Below are 7,835 nucleotides of genomic sequence, written 5' to 3'. Positions count from 1 at the left end.
GTGGCGTGGTCCTCGGACTCAAACTTGAGGGAAAGCCAATTGCCTCACGAGACTAAGTCCTAGACGGAACCAAGGTATTGAGCAAAACATTAACATATAACAAGTAAAAGGAAGTATCAATCGAAGAACTAAAAGTGAACAACTGAAGATATTTCAAAAAAGTATGTAGTTTCGTTACAATGTCACCAAGACAAAAAGCGAAATAAAATGAAAAAGAAAACAAATCAGAGTGGCCTAGGCCATCAAAACGGGGTAGCCTAAAGAGATGGCCTACTTCCCCAACTTGGTGGACAGCTTGTCTTGAGGAGCCTGCCGGGAGGCTTCGACTGACACCTCAGGACTCTGGCTCCGAGGGGCTACTTCGGAGGACCCTTCCTCAGCAGGAGGGATCTGAGGGACAACGAGTGTGGCTTGGGAGTCAGCAGGAGGCTTCACCCCATCCTGGGGCACTTCTTGACTATCAGTTCCTACCCCCTCTAACGCTCCATGGTGCTCAGCCTCTTCAACAGGCTTATCAGCTGAATTTGTGTCCTCGATAGTATTACTCTGACCTTTATCTGTCCATTGTAAAGCGGAGCCTGCTTCAGGAGCGACGGAGACAACCTCACAAATTGCGAGGGGATAATACACTCTCTCCCCCCTCCTAAGGTCAGACGAGGCCTTGACCCCCGCCTGGTTGAGGGCCTCACTCCAAGTCTGGGAGCAGAAGCGCCTACATACTTCAAGAACTTGGGCCTTAAGGGTAGCCTTAGTCTTAGCCACCCCCTCAGCGAAGGCTTCTTCCTCCGCTTGCTCTATGGAGCGCTCGACGTCTATTCTTGCAAACACGGCTTCTTCTTTAGCCCTCACGGCCTCGTCCCTGGCATACTCGACAACGCCTTTCGCCCCTACCACCTCAGCCAACTTCTGATTCAGGTCGGCAATGTCCTCTTTGGCAGCCTGCAGTTGGCCCTTGACATCCTGCAAACACTTTGTCTGGTCCTCGGCTTGTTTCGTAGCATCGGCTAGGTCAGAGGCCGTGCTATCTCTAGTCCTCGTCATCTCCTCTAGATTTTTGATTGCCTTCTTAAGATCCATCTCAGATCTCTTAAGGGTACTCGCGGCCTTCAAGTACTTGTCACGCTCCTGCCCCAGAGTTTTACTTTGGTTGTTGGCCTCCTCGTCCAGCCTAAAAGTAGCCTGGATAGCTTGCCAACCAAAATAAATACACCGTAAAGAAAAGAGGGGGGGGGGTGGGAGGTGCTAAGCAATAAAATCCAAACGAAATAACAAGTATCAGAGGTCCTACCATGCCTAAGTATCTCTTGAGGTTGCGGGCAACCTCTTGCCTCCTCATGTCCCCAGCTCAGCCATGTCGACGGGGAGGAGGAGGGACCTTTCCAGGGCATCGGCTACACAAGCCCTCTCGCCTCCTTAGAAATCCCTGAGAGTGGCGTCGTCCATCAGAGGTTTTTCGTGGAGCATGGCAGCGGGCAGCCAGGTCTGGAGCTTGAACTGCTGGATGACTTCTTTCCCTTTACTTTGACCACCAAGTCTCAACTGCTTGGAAGGTCGGCGGGCTTCATCTTCCTCTTGAGAAGAATGGGATTTTCCCCTATTCACTGGGTCTTTGCCCTTGGAAGGCCTCTTCCTCTTCAGGTTGGAGGACTCAAGCCGAGAGTCCAAGATTGGCAGAATGGAGGACGACCTGGTCTGCGTAGGCAAAGGCTTGGGTAGAGGAGGAGGAAGCTTAGGTCCGGATGAAGGAGGCTTGGGCTGTGACTCCCTCGGCACGCCCTTCCCTGGCCTGCCCTCAAGCAAGTTAAGCAGGCTGGTTTGGGGTTGTCTCTTGGAACCCATTTCAGCCTGAGTACCAACTCTTGGGGACTGAAGACCAGCTTCGGACAAGTGGGGGTCCCTCAAGTCACCAGAGGGATCCTCGGGCTGATAGGCTTGGTCAAAAGCACCAAAATCGTCCTTGGACGAGTCCAGATCAACCACTTCTCCCTCCTTCTCCAAACTCCCTCCCTCGGCCTCTGCTGCTTGATAGGACGAGGAAGAACCTACCAACATGATGCCATCTGGAATAGAGGATCCTTCAGAAAATGAAAACTCGTGCTCCACCATAGTGATTTGCCTAAGCCGAGGATCATGAGCCCTGATCACATGCTTCAGGACCGGGAACGATTTTTGGGTCAGATCGTATCCGAGGATCTTGTGGGTGGCTCTAACTTGGTTATCGGCCTCATTCAGAAAGATCTCTGCCCTGAGAACTGCTTCCAAGTCCTCCTTGTTGACCAGGTTAAAATGACGCATGAAGGCATGCGGATATGCAGAAAGAGAAACAAACTCCTATCATCCATCGAACAAAGAAGGTTTACAACAAGGAAAAAGAAAAGAAGCTAGACCCTCTCCTACTCTAAGTACCCTACCTGGCTCTCCCTCTACTGTCGGACAATGGAGACCGTCATGCCATTCTCTTGACACAATGAAAAAATTATGAGTCAACCCCTTACTAGAATCGAGGAGGCACTGGATAAGCCGAACCTATCGTCCCTCGTCTTCATATAGTACGTCTTACCCTTCAGGTGTTGAAGATTATAGCACAAGTTTACATCATGGTGGGTTAACCTCAACCCTATCTTTTCATTCAAGGTGTCTACGAACCCTAGTATCCTAAACATATTGACAGCGCACTGGGTAGGAGTTAGTAGAAAATGCCTAAGGTAGCCGCTCATCACCGGCCCCATAGGGATTCTCATGCCTCCTTCTACGAAGGTGATTATGGGAATCACAACTTCACCCTCGTTCCTCCCAATATACTAATCCCCTTCCTCGCAATACCTCAAGCCCACATTGCAGGGTATCCCGTAATCAACGATGAATTTCTCCATCATCTCTTCAGACTCAACTAACTTCTTAAATTTACCCATCCCTAGCAACAACTAAAAGACCCGAGAGAGAGCGAAGGAGAGAAAGGAATCAGAGACAAATTTGTGCTACAAAGAGAGGAAGACTTACAGAAATGAGGAAATTCTCCTGAGACAGGCTTTTTATGCTGGAAAGGAGCGCGAGTTGGTATAGAGATTTGACCGGATTCAGAGTATGTGCGCCAGAGTTCTTAAATGCACAAATAAGGAGACAAAGTGGTTCAAACAAGTATTTATATCCCCAATTAAAAATAACTGAGTGAAATTTTCCGCCCATAAAGGCAGGAAATCCCCACCGGCGGATTGCCATCACACCGTGGGACGTGGGGAGCATGGAGTCGCCAAAATTTAATGCGGGCACGCATTGTATATCGAGGCGCCAGAAACGTACATTGGGCAAGCGAAAATACTCCAACGCTGACGTAGGCCGAGGTTGGGCAAATCGTGACGAAGGCCCGAGGATATCAAAACCCTTCTCCCCGTCCGAGGATACGGACAGCAGGATTTTGAGGGGCTATTGTGGGGCTTGAGAACTTGGTAACCCCGGCCCACTTTACATCCGGCCCAAGGCCCATGCCGAGGAGGAAGGAGCGTCCGAGGACGAAGTATAAAGGTCTGAGTTGCTAGGAGCCCCACCGAGGATGACCCTATCCTCGGAGGACCGAGACTAACACTAAGTGGGGGAGCAAGCCCAGGATAGGTTGTCACCTCCACACTAAATGCGCTCACCTAACCCTTTGGCCGCACTAATGGAGATGTGACTTCTGGACAGGGCAGTCTTGGTTGTTGCAACTCACATGAGTATTGGTAAAGTGGTTGATGGGACGGATAGTCAGAAGGGAGGGGCGTAGATGATCAACAAGTGGAAGAGAGAGATTGTGAGAAAAGGGGCTATATAAGGGGAAGAAACAGATGAATGTGAGGGGGACGATGGGTAGGGAGAAAGAGAGAAACCACTGTCAAGCTCCTTGGATCGGTGCCGAGGAGCGACCTTGGAGGGTAACCCTGGTGCGCTAACCTTTAACGGAGGGGAATTCTACATTGGGCGTTGTCCATTTGCTAGGACCTAGTTCTTGAACCCGCTCTTTACAAATTCATTGTACTGGGCTAACTGGGCTTGAGTCCACTCTCTCAACAGTAGAAGTGCTTAAACCCGATTCCTACAGTTATAACTCACAACCAAACTAATGAATATGTTCTCATCAAAAAATAATAATAATAACAATAATGAATATGTTTAGTTATTACATTACAACACACTTTATTACTAGTAATAAAGATTACAATTCCTATCGTAATCCACATTCAATGTACCAAACTTACCCTAAGTCTTGTAATAGTATTACTTGATAGGAGAGTTAGGTAGTTGTGTGTCGGCCCACATTAAGTGCACTTGAACAGAGTCGATGCTCTATTTCTTTGATAAACACAAGCTTCAAGGCAACAATTAATGCTCAACAATGTCCTACTTTTATTTATATATGTATTCTATTCAATTTTATTTTTTTTGGTAAACAACATATTCTATTCAATTGATTTAGTGGATTAGTACTTTGTTAATAATGATATTTGAGGCAAGAAATGCCTGATCAAGTAAGTGGAGTAGGTCAGATGATATAATATGTCCCTCGAATATTTGGATAAATTTACTATATTGGGCTAAGGAAATATGTAAAATAATTTGTCATTTTTTATAAACACAAGATGGGTAAGCAAATATTTGGTAGTTTGAATCTTAGAACGTGGAATAAAAGGTTTGGAAATTTGTATTCTGTTGTGTAAAACATTTTATTTTTCCTCATTTTCTCCTACCTTTATTTTGGGAACACAGTTTCATAAGAATTAACAAAAAATTGACCTCTCTCTCTTTTTCTAATGGTTGTGATTGTGATTATTTTGTTTATTTTTCCAAGTAGGTATAATTTCTTAAAGCTTTACATATTTAATTTTTGAACTATTTATTTTGGAAAAGTTACAATTTAAACTTTGTATAGTTTAGAAGTGTAACAAATTAAGTTCTATAGTTTCAAAAGTAATAAATTAATCCCTAATGTTTCAAAATAACAACTTGAATGATATAATTTTAAAAGTAACTGGCTGAACCATATAATTAAACCCTAAAGTACTAAATATTGGATTCAAAATGTAATCTACTCATTTGGTTTTTTAGCAGAACAAATTAATGAAATAAGTTTATTCAATTAAACTAGTGACCAATTTGGTCCATTTATTTTACAAATTTACTTTATTTAGTAATTAGTTTTTTTATATTTTTGATAATTCAATATTTATAATGGGGGAGAGGAGGAGTTTTAAACTTTGAATGTCTCTCTTGAAAATATAAGAAGGTGTCAACCAATTAAATTATAAGATTTTTGGCTATTTAGTAATTATTTAATTGAAAGAAGTGGATAAAAAGTCTTATAATCATGACTCTCAAACTCAAATAAAAAGGAGTACTTCAATTGGAAAAGTTGATAATAGTATATGGAATCTTGTATAGAAATGGTATGGACACAAAAAGAAGTATACGTTAACAAGTTTTATTTCATCTGATAAGCAATTTAATTATTGCACCAATTTTCTATCTGTATGAAAGCTCGAAAAGACTGCAGAAATTGTGTTAAACATCACCCCCTTCAAAAAAAATAAAATAAAATAATAAAAAATAACAAATGAAAAACACATGTCTCATAATGAAAATTTCTCTCGACAAAACTTTTTTTTTTTTCTTGACCAAAGAAAACGATTTGAACTTTGAAGACACCATGGATGATGAATAGGTCAAACATTGCGCAACGCGGAGATAGTGTGTGTCTATGTATAAGGTTTGGCATTTCAAATCAATACAAGTTTTGACAAAAAAAGATTGATGGTGATATTGATTGTAAGCACTAGTTGTTATATTACTTTTTAATTTCTTGAATATGGTTGAACCTTAGCTTATAGACTAGTTTCATTTTTTTTTTTTAATTATAGTGACATATAGTTGAAGCTTAGCATGATCCAGCTGTTTCCAAACTCACTTAGCAGCCAAAAAGTTCTTCTAGCTTGAAAGACCCACTCTAACCAAAAATATCATGCGTGTGCTTGTTAGAAATAAAAGTCTCAATAAAATTTGGGACACAATAATTGACAATTCACAACAATTTTACAATATTTTCACATCAGTTTACTATCTTATTTGTGAGCCTACATCAATAAGAAAAAGTCTATGGACACCTTCTGTGCCAAACTTTTTTCATAATCCAGACATTTGCGGTTGTAAATGATAGAAAAAAAAAATTATAAATTTATATAAAAGTGATATTTCACTGATTATAGTCACACATATTATCAAATAATGGCAAAAGTTTTGGCAAAGTATAAGGGTCCTAAAATAACTTAATCAATATCAAGGTGACAAGTTATGAGTAAGTAAAAAGTGATATTAGTAGCGAGTTTGACTAAGAATCAGTAAAAACTAACCAACTCAAACGTTAAAAAGATTATTGTGTTTGTAACATTACACATAATTTTTTTAATAGACATGTATGAGGTGATTGACTAATTTAAGAATATTTTCAAATTATTGAAAATTTGTGTTATGCCCCTAGTTGGATTATCATGTTTTGAGCATCACAATTTGTAGTATTTCATTTTTTTTAATAAAATAATCAAAGTTTATAATTTCAAAGGAAAAAAAAAAATTCTTCCGCGTGGTGCAGTGTAATTTGTGAAGCAACAAGTGGAATATTACGAATAAGACAGGATTTTTATTCGGTTGTTGGGGTGATATATGCTCCTGAGTTGGTGCTCTCAAAAGTGTAGATATTGACGCGAATGAAGGGTTATATTTGTGTCCAAGCCAATAACAACAAGGAGTTGCTTAAACCTATTAGCCAATAACATCTTCAACCATGGTGTATGCTTAATTGTTACCCACTCAAAAATGGAAGCTAGCTACATAATGGGTTTTTTGTGACTTCAGGTGTTTTATGAACCAATGCAATGAAGATCGAATTTTCTAGTATAGTTTATTCAAAAAAGGTATAATTGTAATGTCAATTCAAGATCATTCCTAAAATTATTTGATATATTTATATAATATTAATCTTGAACTTTAGTGATGTTTTTATTTTCAAATAAAGGAGGGTTATAGTTCTATTTTTCTCATAATTGTGGGATTTGTGAGATTGAGAATGATTCGGTGATGATTTTGCAAAAGAAAAAAATAATGAGTATTCTATAATCTATATATGTGAAGTAGATGGCTACTATTCTAATACAATAAAGATTGAATAATAACTTCCTTCTGTTGGTGTTTCTACAAAATTTTTGAAAGGTACTAAAAACAAATCAAATCCCATAATTTTAAAAGCAACAAATTAAATGAGTAAAAATTAGTACGGGCAAAAGTTATGTATAATTTCTTAGTTATTGTACTTGGGTTTTCCAATTAAATTTAATTGCTTAATTTTGAACAACAATTAAATTAAACTATATGATTCACTGGTCAATGCAATCACTTGAATGAATTTGATCAAGGACCTAATATACAAACACCCAAGGAAATACACATAAATTTTACCCTTATCTATTTATAAATTAAATTATTATCATGCATACTTTTTTATTTATTTATTAAAATTATCATGCATACTTTAATAAGCTTCATATGGGGTTTATTCAAGTGACAACTTTATAGTAATGATATCTTTTAGATATCACATATCCGTGGTTCAAGTTCAAATCCCAACTTACCCTCCCCAACATCTATCAGTCTACATACAAAAACGAATAAGCTTTAGAAACTATCATATGCATCATTTCTAATTTGTCAAGGGAACATTTCGATATTTCAGGAGGAGAATTGCATCTCCAATCTTTCGTTATTTAGCAAGGAAACAAAATGTTTGTTCTGCAAATAATGTATCGATAATAAAC

This window comes from Quercus suber, unplaced genomic scaffold (assembly GCF_002906115.3).
Source record: "Quercus suber isolate HL8 unplaced genomic scaffold, Cork oak 2.0 scaffold_2, whole genome shotgun sequence".
NCBI lineage: Eukaryota > Viridiplantae > Streptophyta > Magnoliopsida > Fagales > Fagaceae > Quercus > Quercus suber.
Note: the sequence above shows the minus strand (reverse complement) of the source record.